This window comes from Pezoporus wallicus, unplaced genomic scaffold (genome assembly GCF_028554395.1).
Source record: "Pezoporus wallicus isolate ANWC-B61680 ecotype Strahan unplaced genomic scaffold, APGP_CSIRO_Pwel_v1 contig_8251, whole genome shotgun sequence".
NCBI lineage: Eukaryota > Metazoa > Chordata > Aves > Psittaciformes > Psittacidae > Pezoporus > Pezoporus wallicus.
The window spans coordinates 386,445-406,595 of record NW_026641469.1 but is presented as its reverse complement, the minus strand read 5'-3'; the positions used below and the strand labels follow the sequence as shown (position 1 = coordinate 406,595).

The following is a 20,151-nucleotide window of genomic DNA, read 5'->3' as shown; positions in this document are numbered from 1 at the left end:
TAACACCAGGCACATTATAGGCAATGAAGGGAGTGGAGGAGAAACACCCCTGCATCCTCCCCTGTGCCTCAGCTTCCACTACCAGCTGCTTGAGGCACGTTTTCACTGTCTCCAAACAACCCAGGGAAGGAAGGCACCCGGCTGCAGCACCAGGGTAAGCAGCCAAAAGCATCCCTTTGCTAAGGCTTCCCTGCTGCACCCACTCCAGCTCGTGCGGGCTCCTTGCTGCCTCTGTTAGTCATCTCTGCCCACCCGCTGATGTTCATCTGATCTCTCTTGCTCACAGACCCATTTCTTTCTGGTGAGCCCTGGCAGAGAGTTCCATCCCATTCAAGCTGTTAATATTTGATTACGCTTCTAGTGAAGTGAACACTCATTAAGTTAATTCCAGCAACAATATAAACATCAAAGGGCTGAATTAGTTGTAATGGCAGAATGTGATGGGCTGGCACCAATGCTTATTTATTGCTTTCTGCCGCTTCCTGATGCTCCCAGTGCTGTTGGGGACAGAGCGTGGCTTAGGGGAAAATCTTGGTGCTGCGCTTCAAACCTGACTTCAGTCCCAAAGAGTGATTCCCACAAAGGTTTGGAAGCCCTGGTGTAAGTGTGGGCTCTGACTCACCCGAAACATGTCAACTATGGAAAACAATGGATAGAGATAACCCACATTTCATTGTGCTCCTTATAACCCTCTAGAAGACTCTAGAGGGATATAAGCTCTTGGCTGTTTGTGCTCACAGGTTCAGATGAGCACTGGAAGATCTGGGATAACTTCAATGCACTGAGAGTCTGGTATTCCTAATGAAAAACTCCATGTTCTTTCATTTTATTTTACTTTTCCCTTTCAAATAATTCCAATGGATTTCCATTAAAAGTAGAACTAGATCAACATTTGGTGGGGATGTTCAGATCCGGACTGTAGCACACTGCAATGGGCACTCCAACCTTTTGCTTTCCTCTTGCTGCTGGTTCACTGCAACAAGCCAAAAGGCTTTATTTTGCCTTTTGCTAAAACGGCTTCCATTCTGCTCAAACCTGAATGTCACAAGTGGTGGTGAATGCTGCTTGGTCTCTGAGGGGATTTATAGTGGAAAGCAATATTGTGATATGGAAACGCTGCCATAAAACTTTCCTATTTAAACAAAGTTTGGGAAAACATACACGTAGTTCACATCTGTTCCAAAGGAAATGAGAAATATTGACTTCTCAAAGCTTGTTTTCATCCCAAGTCACAACAAATACCAATTACCCCTGAAAATATTATTGTTTCTGGCCATGCTTGTTGTCTCCCCTTACATAACAAACCTTCCCATGTATTTTCTTGCTGCTCTGCACCTGGTTTTGTGTTCAATACCTGGTGCTACCCAAGCCTGCTGGGTTCTCAGGTTTACAGTAGCTCCATTTCTCTCTAGATTCTCACATTGGGGCATACAAGGACTCTGCAGTTGGTAGAACTGAGCTATCTGATGCCTCATTTAGCTCTTTGAAGACTGAAACCATTGCACAAAGTCCTGGTTCAGTAACGGATGAGGATTTGGAAGCCTACGAAACACTTTGCTTGTGTCGGGCATGGCATATAAATACAAAACCTGTTGTTTTATCTCCTGTAACTATAATTACCCAGTCAGATGAGGGATTATAGCACTCACAGTGTTTGCTGTGGAATTAAAGCACTTGTAGAGCTATAAAGTGCTTACATGCTCTGGTAAATGAAATCAACTCGAAAATCACCTCATGTATTATAAAATCAAGAGCAAGTACAGGAGGCAGGGACACTGATTCACATACAATTCACCTTCTTGAATGGTTTCATTGGTCTTATCTTTGCTATTCCTTCTCCTCCCTGGGTTTTGGGCCCTTCTCATTTCTCCCAAGTCTGTGTTGCTTCACCCAAGATTAGATTTATCAGGTGGGTGAAGGGATATGTGAGCATCCACTATAACCCTCCCACTGTGCAACACCAGCACCACCCTGCCGTGACCCCAGCCAGGTTGTAGCTCTGCAGCTTGGTGCAACTTCTTCCCATGCATTTCCCACACATCATACAGCCTGGTTCAGACACAGGATGGGCAATGAGCAGCTGCCCCTTGTACCCCCTTTACATCAATTTTGCCCTGGTCTGGCTGCTATCTGTTGCAGTTTTAAGCTCTTTTTCTAGGGGAATCCGTGAGGAATGGCGAATGGTGGGCTGAGAGTGACTTGGGGCTGGCTCATGTACTCCGTCAGGTCATTTCCATTTAACATTCTAACAACTCTTGGTGAAATGCTGGAGTTGAATCCTCCACTCCTAGAGCACATGCACAGAACAGCATTTTAGAATCACTGCCTTTACTGTAGACACACTTTAAATCTTTTACTTTACTATGTGATGGCTGCTCTACACTTGAAACCCCAGAAACCCTCCAAGATGCCTGACTAGATGGGAACACAGTCGTATGAAACAGCAGGACACTGGCAACCACACCTTCAGGTACTTCACTCAATAATTAACTTCAGTTTCTTGCTACCTCAGTTTACCCATCTGAACACTCATTTATTCCTGACAAGGCAATAAGAGACTTTGGCTATGGAGCCTTGCACAGGTAGAGATGACTCTGATACTTTCCTGTAGCATCTGTCTGGCTGTGATCCTGCAGAGCTGATCAGCTCAACACTTCTTCGGTTTCTTTCACTGCAGGAGGTGTTTGTTAGTGTTTGCAGGGAGCATCTGAGGTACCCTGAAATAACTGAATAAAACACAGAAAAGACAGTTGCAATCTTATGTCAACTCATACACTGTCATTAAATAAAGTCTGGTGTAAGTGGAAATGCCGTCAGTGTAATTAGCTAAAGCTGGCACTATGAAATGCTCATATTTGATTTCTTCTTCCTCCCTCTTCCTTTCCACCAGCTATTTAACAGCACACAGCAGGTAAAAGTGAACACACACTGTTTGTCTCCAGTGCTTTTCCAAAACATGCTCGAAGCTGTTTAATGTGCTCTGAAGTATTCAGGCTGGGCTTGGCTTGTTCAGTGACTAAGCCCAGCTACTTGGGGGTGCCTCCTCCTTGCATCCCTTGCTTTCGCCTGGTTCCCTGGGTGCTGAGCACAGGGGAAGATCAGCTGCTGATACCGGGTGTGAGTGGCTGCTGTGTCACAGGGGGCTTGCAGCACTCCCACACTGGCCCTCAGATCCAAGCTGCCGCACAGAAGCAGTTGTCACCATGGACACCAGAGCAGGGCAGACTCATCAGAAGATATTGATAGGGTAAAATGTCAGCGACTGGAAACCAAACCAGCATGGGGTCTTCAAAGGGGAGCGGTGAATCATCTCTCAGTTAGGTAAGGTGGCCTCTGACTGCAGGGAAACCCAAGGGCTAATTTGCATCTTGCATTATTATTATTAATAGCAGTGTTACCGTACTGGAACAGCATCCCAGTGTGTTCAGATGATGGATAAACAGAAAACAAAACCTGTGTCAGGTCCTATGGGTTTGTTAGCTGAGCACCAGGCAAAGGCTAGGATGGGCTGAGCCCCAGGATGTGTCAGACAACAGATTGCTGAGCCCTGACACACTCAGCACCAAAGCTGAAGCTTGGGGAAGGGCACATCCACGGATGCTGGGAGCAGGGTCGTGTTAGGAACTGACCTTGCAGTGACAGGGGAAGGTTGCCACTTTAGGTCCTGCCTTGTCCAGTCCCTGCTTGCTGTATTTGCTGCAGGGTGACACAGCCCCCATTCCCCATGGAGTTAAACCACGCAAGATCTGCCAGCCCCTAACCACTGTTTGTATTGCAGTGTCCTAGGATCTTCCAGCTGTGGCTCAGGAAGATACTTGATACAGTCTGCTCTCCCCAGAAATAACAAAGACCTTACAAGATAGCCCGTTTATCATTCCAGAGGGGATTTTTCTCATCAGTTTTCCAATCAGAACCTCCTCAAATCCCAGAGCTAATCAGACACTGATTTACTGCTTGGGTTAGCTCTATAATTTGCAAAACTCCATCCACAGTCTTAGCTGTAATGGCAGTGCCTTTACATTCTGTAGTTCTCTGACTGTATCTGATTACACCAGTCAGAGCATCAAAGTAGTTGTCAAACGGAAAGAACAACTTCAATAGACCCAAGTTTACTGCTTAGATGAGCTGTAGGAGGAGAAAAGGAATGCAAGCAATTCACCAGCTAATGCAGTTTTTGATTGTATGTCTGCTAGGCGTAGAGAGGTGCTTTGCAAACACTTTTTAATGTGGTTTTGCTTCTCTTGGAGTATTTAAATTGTCTTAATTGTTTAAAATCACACATTATCTGTGTCACGTGGAGATCTGTCTTTTTAATATTCCAGAGAAGTATCCCAAAATGGGCTTTCCCGTGGCATGAGCTGTGATTGAGTAGAAACAGGATCTGAAAGATTAAAAGGGCTTATCTTGTCATGAAAGACAGGGGAACTTTGAGTGGTCACTTCACCGATGTGATTAAGTCTGCAGGTACAGTCTGACACTCTCTCAACACGTCAGGTATGAGTGATGGGGAAGGAGTTGATTCCTAAGGTAGAGGTCAGGTTTTAGATCATTTCTCCAAGATCCCCTTGTAGGAAAACACATTGAGAGGAGCTACTGTCAAGGAGAAGAGAAAGACAAGCACTTTTGTAGTGATAGGGTAGTTCCTTTTCAGAAATGTCCAGGATGAAAATGGACTTTCAACCTCAGAAAAAGGAGAAAATAAAATAAAATAAAATTTAAAAGAATTGCTTTGTTTGACCTTTTTTTGAAAGTAATTGTCTGTTTTCCAACTCCAAATGAGGTCTCTGCTCCATGTGCAACTGATGGGTAACAGCCTTCTGCTTCTCAACCCTCCCTGTACCTCTCAGCTTAGGCAACTACCTTAAGTAGTAGCTTAAGTAGAGCCCTGTGCTCAAGGAGGTGATTTTATTCCCTGAAATGACTAAGATATTGCTACACATTTGCTCTGCCAGTGTAACTGTGGAGCCCTGTGAGAAGGGGAGAAACGGGCAATGAAGGCAGAGTGAGGGCACATGAGCCACCACAGCCCTTTGCCAACACCCTGGGAGATAAGTGGCCACTCAGAGAAGCAGGGGACGCAGCTCACAAGACAGAGCAAACCCAGATTGGTTTCTTTGCCTTAGTAAGCTGTGTTAATAGCTTGCTAGTGTGGAAGACCAAATGTTTATTCACAGTTAGTTCACCAGCTGTGCTAGGATTCCAAGTCACTGTTAGTGCTGTGAACTCCAATTCTGATGTAGACGTTTTGGTCATTTAATTATACTGAAAAAGATTTTTTCCCTTTTATTTTCAGGGGATTTTCAGGTGTATTTTTCTACTGGGCAATGCTGGTCATTCTGCCTGCCAGGCAGACTCTGGAATGCCCTTTGAACTGCTGTATGATTGTTGCATTGTTAGTGATTGATGGTATGATGATTAATTTTCAGGAAGGACTGAAGCAGTGAGAAGGAAGTTAGTTGCACTATATTATAATTGCTGCAGAATAAATCCGACTGTAATCAGGATGTTCTGATTGCAGTCTACAGGGATTTCTGGATGTCCTTTTTAGCCATGACATCATGTGAATGTGATTTTGCCACCATTAGAAATAAGGAATTGAGAAGGGAACTGAGGATGTTGGAAGTACTCTTGTACAACTAAACCTAGGGGAGAAGGCTATTCAAACCCATTTGGTCTCTTCCAGCTCCCAGGCAAAGATCAAGCATCTGAGGAGACAGTGTAGGGGATAAATTTCCAGATTCTTTCTCATTGGTTTTGAATTTACATTCAAGGACACAATGAATTTTCCCTACCAGCATTTCCCACACAAAATGTTGTCAATGCCAGAAAATTGTAAAGGTTGCGTAGAATGAGCCAAACTACCCTTTGTGGCCTGAAAATCTCCTGATTGTCTCCTCTTGTGAAGCCAGCATAAGAAAAGTTTTTTTGGGATATTTCTCATAACCCTCGTCCTCAGTTCTTAACTATTGCAAAGGAGTGAGGGGTCCAAATGATCAGGAGTTCTGACACAAAACAGGCAGGTTGTTTAACCACTGCAGTGGCAGGAAAAGAGATGGGTGAGTTTTCATAGAAAATATGTACCTGAGTCTGTATCCAGACTGTTTATTTAGGCTTTTTCTTCAAGAATCCCCCCTTTCTCATCCGAAAAACGTCAGCAGGGTCTCCAATTCTTTGTTCCTGAAGCCTTTCAAAGGACTTTTCCCTTGACAGCCAACAAGCACGCTGGTGAAACACCCCCTCTGCTTGCTCATTTACAACAAGTACTTTTGGCAGCTTTAATGCATGTACACATGCTTTCTCAATGCATCAAACAGCAAGACTCGGGATGCAACAGTAATCTACATTGCAGGCATAGATTTGCTCCTGATGGGTAACACAACAGTATTTGAATAACTTTCAATGCAGAATATTTTCTAAGGGACTACTATAATTGTTCCATCTAAATCCATGGCAGGTGCCCCAGCTATTCAAACACAGCGAAGTGTGCTGTGTTTGTATAGCTCAGCTTAGCATTTGCATTGTCCCATATTCATCATCTTTAGATTTTCAACCAAATCCTGGCTGGTGGGCTGCTGGCAATGAATCAAAGCAGTGCTTCTTTCCCACTCAAATATTTAGAGACAAATACACCACAACTTCACTTGGTGGTAAGAAGAAAATCTTTCTATGTGGTATTTGGGAGGAAAACAGGACCTTGGAGAATGGCTCATTCCTTCTCAAGGTGGTGATTCCTTCTCAAAGGGTTGCTGAGCTCCAGCAGTTCTCAGCATCCCCCCTGTATTGTAAGTTTAATATTATGAGCTGTAAAGTGGATGCCCAGGAGTATCTACCATGGCTGCTGCTCCAGCAATGCTTGAGAGGGGTTCAAGCACACAGTGTTGTTGAGTGTCTTTGTCAGTACTGGTAAGCCAGCATCCTCCCTAACTGAACTGTGGCATGGAAAGCCACTGATACCTATAGCAAACCCTGACAGTCTCTGTTATTACCTTTCTGCTGTCTGAAGAAAAGCATTTTCCACATGGTCAGGAAGAAGGGTATTTCACGTATACCCTTCATTGGTGACTCAAATTCCGTGGCGATTTTTGTTTGGCCTTTGAAAGGGAAGGACTGCTGGGCTGACAGGGGATTCTTCCTTTTTATTGTGGCTTCACAGCATAAATGAGATATGACAGAACATCTTCAGGTTGCCTTTGGCATACATTTGTGTTAAATTCTGCTTTAAATGGAAGGGGGTTTGCAGTAGCAGGACACAGCAGCTCTATTCTCCTTTTCTGTGTAGAGGGTTTTCTTTTTTTCCAATTTGGGTTGAATTTATTTCTAGGAGTCTTCTGTCCTACTTTATGCTGAAGTACTAAGCTAAATAAATAGGATTTAGATGACTAGAATCCCTAGGTGCCCATTTGAAGCACCTCACAAAGCCATTAAGGATGGATAAGAGCTTATTTGGGTTCTGATGATGTCCTTATGCTATAGCCTGTATAGCTTTGATGCTCTGCTTGGTGTCAGCACTCAGATGTGTGCGCTCATGTTCCTTGACCCAAGGCCACATGAGTTGAAGCCACTTATGTCTTTAACTGTAGCTAAGTTTGCTTATTAGGGGAAACATTTGGTGCCCCATGCTTATAGGAAAAGGGGGAATTTGGCCTCCAAACCTCTCATCAAACACAGCATCACAGAAAACTCTCAGCAATGCTGTTATTTTCATGCTTGATAACCTTGACATCTCTATTATTTTTTTCATGTGTAGTCAGTGTGAAAACTATTAAAGCTGTACAAACCCCACATCATTTAATCAAAGCTTTGGAGTACAATGCCTCTATTTAAAATCAAAGACAAGCACTGAGTCTGGAGCCAAGCAAGAGCTGCAACTTCATGGCAATTAACAAAGACAATCGCATTCTTATCATGAGGAGATGGTTTTTTCAACTCTGGTTCTAATTATAACGAGGCACTCAAACATACCCATCTCCTGCAGGACACTGAATTGAGCTTAACACTTGCAGTAACCTTTTCTGAATGCTTATGCATGAAAATGTATGAAATCCTCTCCTCAAATAATGATAGAATTAATTTTCTTTGTCTGATTCAGTAACTTCTTTGTTGTGCAACAGCCCCAGAATTTAAGGCTGAAATTAGAGCCTTTTAAGGAACAAAAGAAAACATGTTTCTGGTTCAAGCCTGTGCTGGAGAATCTGCTTATGTTTTGGATTGGTGTCGTCCTTTCAGAGTTCATTGACAGGTTCAAGAGCTGTTCTGAATGAGAGATTTATGTAGGGTGCTTGTGGAGGTTGCTTTCTCGGGTATCACAGTTTTACATGAGAAGTGGCACAGGAAAAGAACACTGTGGTCACTGTTAACTCATTAGCCGATTGCTTAAAAAAGTAGCATTTTAAATTAAATTTAGCTTTTAAAATCGGATTTAGAGACAGTGTTTTTAGAAAGGAGAACCTTGAAGTACATCATTCCAGGAAAGCAAATGCCTCGCTTGTGACCTCTATATATAATATACCCCTGACCTACACAGATGACAAACACCTACAGAATACAACTCCTCCTCCTCCAGGCCCCATGTTCTTCTGGCAAGTTTAAGTACCAGTCTAGTGTTGGAGTATCTCATCTGGTAGTAGCTTTGTATCATATTCTTGGTCCAGCTTTTTTGGTGACAACACCCAAACTAATTGTGGTGTGTTTCTGCAGATGTCCCCTGGAGAATCCCCTTTTCTTAGGCTTTGGACTAATAGCAGAGGGAAGAAAAGGGTGTCTTTTGGCTGAAAAGCATGCCTTGCTGTCATTCCTTCTGCTTGTTGATGCAAGGCCGGGGTCACCCACTCTTCCTCACAGCTCCAGGCTGCTGGAAGGAGGCATAAATGAGGGTTGGTTTTACAGTCAGCTGCCAGAGCTGCTACATGGGCTGTGCAGCGAGAGAAGCCACGAGACTGATGAACCTTCAAGGCAGCCTTGTGAGCTCCCAGCCATCCTCTTCAAGTTGTCCCACAAATGGAGCAAGTTTCACAACACTACTCATGTTGATAGACACCTAGAAGTGACCATACCCCAGATGAGCAGGGAGATGGGAAAACTGACTGGATTAAGTAAAAGCCATGAGTTATGACATACAGGATTTATAGACCTGATCTCAATCACACTACTATGCTAGCTTGCCTGTCCCAAGTCCTTGTGGTGATGATGCCCTCACCGCATCCCTTGGGAGCATGCCAAGTGCTCAGCTGCTCCTCCTCTTGGTAATATATTCATCATGTCTCACCTAGGAGGTCCTTTACTTTCCTAGGATTGTTCTTTGCCAGGTGCTGACTTTGCACAGAGATTTGCTAATTGCAATTCAAATTATTTACTGCAGTTCAGATGAAGACAACAAATTAATCCATTAGAATGGGAAAGATCAAAGTATCTCATCCCTTGAGTGGTCTGCAAGGGAAAGCAGCAAGCCAGACATCTCTCAGAGCATGAGTAAAAGGCAGCAGAAGCAGCTGCTTGAAAATAGGGATTTTCCTGCTGCAGGAAGCACCAATATTTCCCCCCTTGTTTGTACATGGGTGAAGGATAGGAATGGAAAATATCAAAGGACTTGCATTAAGAACACCTTTCTGATGCTCCCACACACAACACTTTCCATAGTCAGCTCAATTGCTTGCATTTCCTTCTAGAGTTGATGCTCTGCGCATTATTCCCACTCATTCCTGCCTTGAACTCTTGCTCTTCTTTGTACAGAGGCATCAGTCCTGCCCTACCATGGGCATTATGAAAAGAGAAGCACATGGTATCCATGCTGAGCTTCAGGTGAGGTATCCGATGGACTCACTTTGCTTCAATTTCCCCAACCAAAAATGAAAAACTCGTCATGGAAATATGTTGAAAAAGGAGCAAACTCCTATTTTCAGTCAGCCTTTTTTCTCTAATGCAAATCCATCTCGGCACACAGTCCTCACCCACTTCCAAGTACAGGACTGAGAGCTCTGGAAAACAAGTCCCTTGTTTTTAAGTCCCTCTGTTTTTAAGAGGAAAATGTTCCTCCATACCACTCCAGGCCCTTCATTGGAGAAAGCTCCTTTACAGGGTGGCTATAACAGGAGTCTCAGGTGACTCCTTGCAGGGCTGTAGATGTCAGTGTTGGAGGCATGTAGCTGGATGAATTTGTCTTCAGTCTCAACGAGCACACTGACAGAAGGATAGCAGCTCACACCACTTTGTGGATGGGCATGGGGTTGTCAACAGCTCGACTGAAGGCATGTGCATCAAAACCTTCCTATAACAGAGTTGTATTACTGGACCTAAATAATGGAGGGATAAACTCATCTGTCCTTGAGGCCTCAATGAATGTACATGTGAACTGCCCTTGCAACTGCAAGAGCCTGAAGGGCTGAAATTGTGAGCTTCTGGAGAAAACAAACTAAGGGAGCACATGAAATAATGCCAGTGTAATGGTGCTAGATTGGTCTTTCCTATTTCTCCTTTGTGCTGCCAGCTGGAGCAGGAAGGCTCTCCACCTAAAGGATCACTGGAAGATCAAAAAATGTGCTGTGCGAGTGCTTTTTAGTTACCTTTTGTCCTGGGGGTTGAGGTATTTAAGGGCAGAAAGTTACAAAATAGAGAAAACCAACAGAAAAATGATGAATATCTACGTGATCCTTGAGATCTTCCAGATCTTACGCTGGAAAGCCTCAGTACTTTTACAGGGATATCCATTCTCGTGCTTCCACTTAAATCCCACTCTGTCTGGTAATACAAAAGCTTCATATACACCAGATACATCTTACTCCACAGTCCCCATACATTCCTATGCTTACCCCCTTTATATCTATTGTTACAGCCATGGTACCAAAGCTGCGGACTTACTGTGATTGTGTCTTCCCTGAAGCCTTTTGGAAACCTTTGCCTCGAATGATTTCTCAGCCATAAATTCCCAGCAATGGGAATGAGATGATAAAGTTCATTTTCCTCATGGCCAACATTCAGACTGTTGTTAAGGCACTGAGCTGTCTGTCAGTCTGACATTCCTGTCTACCTAAGAAGCTCTTTCTCCCAGGAACACCAATCCCTGCAGTACCTGGCTGCCAAAGCTAACATTTTACTCTTTCCCTGCAGTTCTGAGAAGGGCACAGCTCACATATCATGTCCTCGAAGGTCCCAGGAAGACAGCTGGACTTACAGTAAGCTGCTGACTGTCCACTCAGTGCCTGTCCCTGTTTTTCCTCCACATTCCTTAAATAAAGACTTAGACCCTACAGAGCAACATGAATACCTCCGGGCTTATTTTCAGTGTTACCAAAAAAGACTGATAATCTTGACCAATGCTATTCCCTCTGAGGATAAGCCCAAGATACTGGAGGTGAGGAGGGCTGGAGGTAAGGATGTTGTAACCTTATGAGCCTATCACCTGCCCTGTGTTACCATCACAGCTACATCCTGCTCCAACCTGGAATTCCTCAGCAGGCTGTTTACTTGCTGGGATAGGTTGCCTGATGCTTTTTAGAGAGGGATAGCAGCGGGGGCACAGGAGGGAAGAAAGGAGGTTGCCTGCTTCTTTGCTCTGGAAAAACCCACGCTTCAGATGCCATAAGGGAATGTGCATCTCTGCTTGGCTGACTCATCTGTCATCCCAGTAAAACAGCTTGACAGCTCGCTGCTCACGCCTGTGTGCAGACAAGGTCACCAGATCAAGGCACAGAGGGTACACATTTAAGAGAGGGAACTCCCAAATTGCTTACTGCTTCTTTCAGCAGAGCCTCTCCAAAGAGCTCTGATTGTTTCTCGCCTCTCTGGGTTTACTTGGAAGGTATCTCCTCCTGGTAAAACACATAGGAAAATGAACACACTGATGATGCAGGCAACTGCAAACCTGCATTCTGGATGTCTGCAGTGATGACTGGGAACTTGACAGTGGAGGAGAGAAAGAACAGGACCTAAGAGCCAGATACTTATGGCAGTTACACCATTACAAATCTACTGCTGTTCCTTTAGGTGTCGAAGGATGTACAATACATTTATCAGAAAGCAAGTCAAGTGGACTGGAAGCTGCTTTAGCAGGACTGAGACAAAACACCCAAAGGGTTTCCAGGTGAGACAGCAGCAAAGATGCTGCCTGCTCTCTGCATCTCAGGGGGCTTGGAGGGGACCTGCGTCCTCCCCACAGCACAGGATGGGAACTGGCACGGGAACTGTTGGCTGATGGAACACGGGTCTATTAGCTGCTTTTAAAACACATGCAAGGCCTGTTGAAGTGCATTACCCCCAGTACACCAAAGGTAATTGCATGCTAACTGCTCCTGGCTAGCCAGACTTTTGATTAGTCTGTGTGTGACATATTGATCATGTAACTTCATCAGCCTACTAAAGCAGCTGAGGAGGGAGAGAGGATAATCAAGTACTGCATTTTCTGCCTGAGGGACAGACAATTGGATGACAAACCGTGTCTCTAAGAGATGTTAATTATCCTGTTGCCTCTGGGGCCAACCTTGTTGAGGCTTCAAGTCAGTCTCTTCCTCCTCTCTCTGTATACCATGCCGGTCTTTACCAGATAGGAGAGGTATCTCTCACACTAAGTCCAGTGTCTCCTACCATTTCATGGGGCTTCAGACTGGAGATCACTGGAGCTAATTTTCCTTGGTTTTAGTTCAGCAGATTGAGTGTTCATGGAACAGCAATGAATTGAGAAGCCCTGACCTCCTCCCTGCTGCAGGTCCTTTAGCTCCTGCTGTTCTAACAGGGATTTCAGAGGATTTCATTTATTTCCTGTACAGTCTTGCTGAGAGCACAGTGTACCATCCTGATCATCTCCCACCTGTATACAGCGCATGGGCACACCAGACCTTCAAGCTCAGAAATGTGGATCAAGAGAAAACCTGAAATATCAGGTGTAATTTGGGGGTGTTATTAGAATTTATCCTTCTTCCCATGTGCTTTGCTCTTCCATGCTTCTGGACAAAGTGAGCTGGCCAAAGCCATCTTGGTGTCATTTTTGTGAGGCCTCTGTGTCTACACAGGTGAATATAACCCAGTAAGCACTTACTTCCACCTATGAACACTGCTGTTCTTCAGGGACCTTTCTCACATGACACTCAGAAACTCCTCATTTGACATGTCCTTAGCAAGACATCATAGAATCATAAAATCATAGAATCATAGAATGATTAGGGTCAGAAAAGACTTTAAGATGATCCAGTTCCAATCCCCTGCCATGGCCAGGGACACCTTGAACTAAACCATATCTCCCAAGACTCCATTCAGCCTGGCCTTGAACACTGCCAGGGATGGAGCATTCACAACCTCCCTGGGCAACCCATTCCAGTGCCTTACCACCCTCACAGGAAAGAACTTCTTCCTTAGATCCAATCTAACCTTCCCCTGTTTCAGTTTTAACCCGTTACCTCTTGTCCTATCACTACAGTCCCTAATGAAGAGTCCCTCCCCAGCATCCCCCTTCAGATACTGGAAGCTGCTCTGAGGTCTCCCCGCAGCCTTCTCTTCTCCAGGCTGAAGCAGCCCCAACTTTCTCAGCCTGTATTCATACAGGAGCTGCTCCAGTCCCCTGATCATCCTCATGCCCTCCTCTGGGCTTGCTCCAACATCTCTATGTATTTTTTATGTTGAGGACAACAGAATTGTACATAATACTCCAAGTGAGGTCTCACAAGAGCAGAGTAGAGGGTTATTTATCTCCTCTGTGGCAGCCTCTTACCAAAGCTTCATCAGCTATCATCTCGAGCTGTTCTTTCTGGTGGAAATGTAGTGCCTATCCATGAGAGAAATGTTGCTGTAATGCAATTAATTGAAAATTGCACATGGAATAAGTGTATAATTGAAATTTCATTAATACACTTTGCTTGCATTGCTGATTTCTTTGCATCAAATGCTGGGCTGCATTTTTCTCTCCAAAAACTGGAGCAGCTCTTATCACAGGCCGTTATTGTCACACTTCTACCAGGAGAAGTCACAACGTAACATTTCACAACTATCTCATTAACTTGCTTTTGCTCTGTAGTTAAAACGTAGTTAAACCCCTAAGCATTCATTTAACTTGAATGAGGATGGGAAAGCAATTGCATATGTATTTCTGCATAATTATGACTTAATTGCATTACCCATCGATTTATCTTTTGCTTATTTAGGCAAGCTCAGAGAATAATGTATCAGGGATGAGTTGATGTTTGTTTGGACTGTTTCAAAGGACAACATGATTAGGAACAGAGCACTCTACCACATGAGTACGTATGGGAGGCATAAGTAACAGATTTTTATACAGGTTTAACATAGAATTTTTCCCAAAGGTCAGCTTTAAATGCTTGTTACCAGCTGTGGAGGTGTTAAAGCTCTTCAAACATCAGCAAGAATCCAAGATACAATTTTTCTGGTGTCTATTTTTGTGACTGGGTTTGAAGATCTAAGACAGCTTTGAAAAAGGATCTTGATACCTATTTGTCAACTCTAACGTAATCTGGGCATCAGAAAAGTCAGTTTTGCTGGTCCAAGAAAAGCCACTTAATGTCTGAAGTAGTTGTGAGCTGTCTTTTTGCTTTGGTTCTCCTGTGCCACTGTGGTCTCACATTACTGTTGAACACATGGATGTTCCCTAGTGCCTGGGAAGACGATCTGTCTAGTTTAACACAAGTTCAAAACTCAGGGAAAAGGGAATGCTCATGTTTCCAAAATGAATTTACAAACCACTCTTATTTCACGGTGAACAGAAGGACCCATTTTGGAGTGATGTTTCAAGGGGCAATAAAAGCTACCATCTGAGAAAGTAAGGTTGTATCTATACTAGAACATTCAAGACACTCATAGGAATAAGACTGATTGTTACTAAACTCATGCAACAGGATCTGGAACAAATCTGTTCCATGTTAACTGGTGCTGTCTCTTTCTTGTATGCTCTTCTGCTAATGCTATTGATTATTTCCTAATGCTCTTCATCATAGTACCTGGCCTTCAGCTGCTTGGAAATGTGTCTGATTCCACATCTCAGCAAAGATTGTTCATGTGTACCTCATATTTTTTCTTGTCTTTCAGCAAGATCTAGACAGTATTTTCCATCAAGAAACACCGAATAATGTGTTTAGGCAATGTTAGAAAACACTCTGTGAAGGCCAACACAAAACGAATGTCTGCTGGATCGCATCTATCTTGTGAAACTCTCAGGCATCTGTAGATTAAAGTTTGGTGCAAACCAAATGCCTGGTACATACAAAACAATAAAACATTCTCAGGATTAAATGTTCTTCTGAAGTAGATACCAGTTCTGGTAATAAAGATATGCAACATGTATACTCAATGTTCTTTCAGATCACATCTTTGATGCTAGCCCCGTTCTGGTCAGAAATGATAAAGTCACTTTTCAAAGTGTGTTCCCTAAAATCCTTTGTGCATGGCTCTTCCATTCTCCACACATCATGCTTCATTCTGTGTACCTGGAAAAGCCTCTCCCGACTCAGATTTTTGCTTCTGTTTCTGACCTCAGGGAAATAATACTAATAATGCAAAGAGAAAATGGAAAACTTCAGCTGCAATCAATCTTCTTGCCACAGCCATGGAAATTTCAGATTTTCATTAAAAAAGACCTATTTCTCAATAGTTTTTGCCACAGATCTCTGCAAAGCATTTAAATGCATAATTGTCATTGATTTTTAGTATGACTTATGTAAATGCTTCTTTGGGGTCTACGCTTGAGTGTTCGGGCCCTGAGAAAGGGCCACCTCTGAGTTCATTGCAACAGAATCCTGCCTGATGCTTCTTGTGAGAAGCAATATACTAAAAAGCCAGGAACGTGTGGGAAGGTCCCCCCCTCTCAGTGCATATGCTCACTAAGTGCTGTACCTGCTGTTGCTGTCAAAAAGGGACTGGAAGTCCAGGAAAGCAGGAAGATGAAGTCAGTATGTGCTGGAATTAGTCTTAAGTAGCTGGAAAAGAGGATTTGGAAGGAGATGGGCTGAAGGAGTGATGATGGTTTACGCCACACTTAGATCAGTCATGAATGTGGTACCTGCTGTGCAAGGTGCTACATAAATTGTCCCAAATGCTGCAGTTGCTGCTGGAAAGAGAAGGAAGCTATGGTGAGATACCATTAAGATGGGCAGTACCTGTTGGCTGCAATGGGGTCTCTGACTCACAGGTTCTGCTATTTAGAGCAGGGATCATAGTTATGGACCCTGTTTCTCCAGCCTGCTGTCTTACGTGCTACACCCTGGTAGAAAATGAGCCAGACAAAGGAGGGGTCTCAGGTAGTAACCTCAACATCATCCTGGGGAGATCTGCAGTGCTTGTGAGTTGCTGCAGAGAGTGTCTAACCCAGGGAAAGTGCTTTCTTTGGTCCTTGAGCCTGTGTTACACTGTGTTGACAAGGACCCGTCAATACAGAACTTCTGCCACCAGCCTGGCTTGCCAAGCCTCTGCAGATCAGGCCTTTCTACAAGTGCCTTGGGGCCAAGTTATTCTGCCTTCTGTATGTGGAGTGTTTCAGACTGGCCAGGCAGAGGAAGGACAGCTCTATTTGTGAGTAGCAGGGATGAGACCAGTGTCTAGAGACTTGCATGTATGCTGTTTTGTCTGTTAAGAGCTTCAGTTCCCATTGTTGTTACCTGTTTCACAGGCGAACACATCTCCTTTGTAAATAGCATATCTATTTAGATGGGGATTGAGGTTCAGATTACCTTCAGCACTGTCTAAATCCCAGCCATAGCAGATTTACTGCATCTGAGTTTAAGGTAATTAATCTGATCTGCTCTTATTCACCAGATGGCTCCTGGGAACACTTGAAACCAAACAGATCTCTCCAGTTGTACCGCAAATGTGTCTGTTTCCTCTTCATCCCACAGTAGGTTCTTGGCCTGGAGACTTCACAGGCCGTCCCAAGAAACTCATGCCCACTTCTTTGTGGCAAGAACTAAAGCTGGATGGACTCGGGGAACTCAGTGTTGCTTGTGACAAGGGTAACTTGGTGGCTTGTGCCCCAGTCTAAGAGCTGCTCCTTGAATATAAGTGTATGATAGGAAAGCATGCAGAAGTATCAGCAGCTGGAGTATTAGAAACCAGCTTATCCATCATTTTCACCCAAGGTAAGAAAGGAGATTCCATTTTACCTGTTATCTTCCCTTTTATCACCATGGTTCTGCTGTCCTGGAGATCAAATTTCCACCTGCAAGCTCTGGGTTTTATCCACTCAGTCAATTAAAGTAGGTAACAGGATGGACCAACCTGCACCAGCATCGATGTCCCCAGGCCCCTCTGTGTTCATTCATGATCTATTGACTCTCATGATCTGCACATTTGCGTCACTGAAGTCCACATCTACATTTGGTAACATGCAGAACACCCAAACCGCGTTTACTGAACCTCCAGTGACTATAGAAAAGCTTCTGCACCTGGGCTGTGTAGGTTGAATCCCACCCTTTAACCTTTCTGCATAGTCAGGAGAAGGCAACAGGCAGCTCCAGAAGAAAATAAATCCCACATGTCTTAGATGCCTTCAGAAGGAGAGATCTATTTTCTATTTCCTTCTCCCACAAAAGCTATAAATAAAGGAGAAAAAGTTGGAGGGAGGGGGAAAGTTGTGCAGATTTTCTTTGGAGAAGAAATATAAAGTTCTATTTGCTCTCCTGTTGTCAGTCCTCAGCACATTTGTGTGATATTTTCCTACTTCCTTTGCAATACAAAGCCACAAATACCCTCCTAAGTGCAAACTGAGATTCTCACACGGTTACACAATTCCGAGAGCTGTGCCTGAAGAAAAAAAACCCCACTTTAAAACATCATGATTCTTATTTAAGAAGTGAAGAGTGTTACAGACATCAAGTCAACACAACCGAAATGGGGAAACTCATTTGCAAAGTATTTATAGAGTGAAAAAGGGAAAGAGAAAATAAAGCTGAATTGCAAATGCTTTTAAAGAAAGGTGCAGTTTGCACTTGGATTCCTCCTGAGGAAAATAATGAAGAAATAAGCCCTACCTGAGGAAAAAACCCCTCTGTATCGACTCATGTAAGTTGGCTCTTGGAAAGTGAAATGTATCATCATGCTGAGAGCCAGCACAAGGCCTGTGCATCACAGAGCCTTCACCCTGGGGGTGCTGGACATCACACAGCTCTTGAGACAGCTCCCCAGAGGAGCTGAATCACCCCCTTACTGAGCAGGGCCTCCTGGCATCCTTTCCTTGGTGGAATTTAACAGTGTTTTGCAATGATGGCTCTCAGTCACCTCTTTTTGTTGGAGATGGATCCTGAAGTGTGACACCAGTTGCCATCCCAGCCAAAGAGCTGCTGCCTCCCAGCTCCCTCTCTCTAGAACATCTGAAATCGTCTCCAGCACGCGCTGGTTAAAAATTCAAGGACAGATGAATAATGAATATCAATGGACGCTCCTGCATTAAGATTTAATACTCAAAAGGAGAAGGGAAGCAAGCCGTTTTCCAGGATTTTGCAGAACAATTATAAGTGCTATTATTTCTCTCTAGAACAGGCTTTGTCCACTGAGGTCTTCACTGAGCACTCCTATAAACATGCAAGTGAAAGCAGACGTTCAGTAGATAAAGGTGCAGAGTGCCTGGGGCAAAGACATCTTTTCTTTATCAACTTCCTAACTGTGGAATGTGGAGTGAGTCACTTTTAGAGAATTACATATTTTAAAGCTAGAAATGAACATTAGAGGAATGCTGAATAACGTGGGTCAGCAAATGTCATTCCATTGCTTTCGTCTTCTAAGCCACAGAGCTTTTAGAAAGACATTTAATCTTGATTTCAAGACTTCATACAGTAACAGGCTGGAAGGCCAAGAGGGATTGTCTGATCCTGGCTCTGAAAATCAGTGCTCTAGCTTAAGCAGGAATTAATTAAAGGAATTCCTTTGCCATGGAGAAATGCCTATGGGTCCACAGAGCAGTCTGACCTCCCGTATGAACTGACAAAAGGCTTGCTGTCCTTAAAATATTTCTGAGGCTCTTTTTGGAAGTAGTTGCAGATTCATAGAGATCTCCTGGAAATACAGACATCTTTATAACAAGCAAAGGCCTGAGCCAACGCATCGCTAAGGGGTGTTCTGATCCCTAACAGTGAGAGAGAATGAGTCAAATCTGGAGATTCGTTATAGTAAAATGTTAAAGTAGAGCTGCAGTCACTCCATCTTATTATGCAAAAGCACAAGTTAAGATTATGACAGGAGACAGCTTAATTCCCTTTCAGTTCCTCTCTGCTGTCTGACAGAGCCGTGGGCACTCAGGTATTTCAACCGTACAGCTTGCTTAGAGAATTGCATTTTCCCCTTTACTGACTTTTCTTCCTCCTTCTCTTTGCCTAAACAGTAGGATTCCAGCTGCCACTCTGAGGTGTTAATAGTCAGAGCTGTGGATCCTAAGGAGCCTGAATGTGCCTTGACAATATTAGCTGTTGTTTAGCAGAGTAGATCAGAGGAATGGCAGTAGCTGACTAAGGCTGATTTGAATAACAATACAGAAATCTCCTATGTTACAATAAATAGGCCTATTCCTTGTCTTCATTTTGTTACAGCCTCCTGATGTTTGCAGCTGGCTGTACTGAGGCACACACACTGAGGTATCTATCTCGTGTGTGCAAGAGTAATTACTTCCACGCACCAAGACAGTTGGACAGAGGTGATAAGCTGGGTTTGAATACAGTGTTCTGCACTATTTCCTTGCCCTATCATTTTCAAGCATCCTTCTATACGCTCTCTCCATGCCCTTCCCTGCAGTGACTTTGGTTCACAGGTAAGTGATGTAATTCCTGCACAGCCATAAGGTCAGGTCCTAACAGCCTGGCTAATAGGTCCTCAGTCTGGGCTTTGACATAAAGAGAAATACAATCCTATTGTCAGTCTCTGCCCTCATTTCCCTTCAAGTTTTCCACCTGTATTGCAAGGGAGACAGGCACTGAACCCCAAGCGTTCAGCTCAGTACTAAGGTTTGCCTTAGACTGTTTAAGGAGATGAGCTGTGAAGTGGGAGCCAGAACTGTGAATGAGTTAGTCCACCAGAAGACATAGGTAGGTGTCTGTGGTGGTGGTATTTGCTAAGGTTCAAGACTGGAGCTAGACTCCAGTAAGGGCTGGATGTTCGTTCTACTGAAGAGTCACTGGGTAAAGATAATAAGAAGGGGCTCTTTACAGGAACAGCATTAGAGATTTGGGACTTCCC

General features: G+C 43.9%; 1 protein-coding gene and 1 long non-coding RNA gene across 3 annotated transcripts in view; one reads left to right on the top strand and one right to left on the bottom strand.

The window, feature by feature from the left end:
- Window positions 1–20,151, top strand: part of LOC130607131 (acid-sensing ion channel 2) — a 430,756-nt gene that overhangs the window by 68,877 nt on the left and 341,728 nt on the right. The window lies entirely within an intron of this gene.
- Window positions 2,513–3,153, bottom strand: LOC130607132 (uncharacterized). The gene is made up of 2 exons (XR_008974167.1): window positions 2,928–3,153; window positions 2,513–2,726 (listed from the first exon to the last, which is right to left on the bottom strand). It is a non-coding gene; the product is annotated as an uncharacterized LOC130607132 (long non-coding RNA).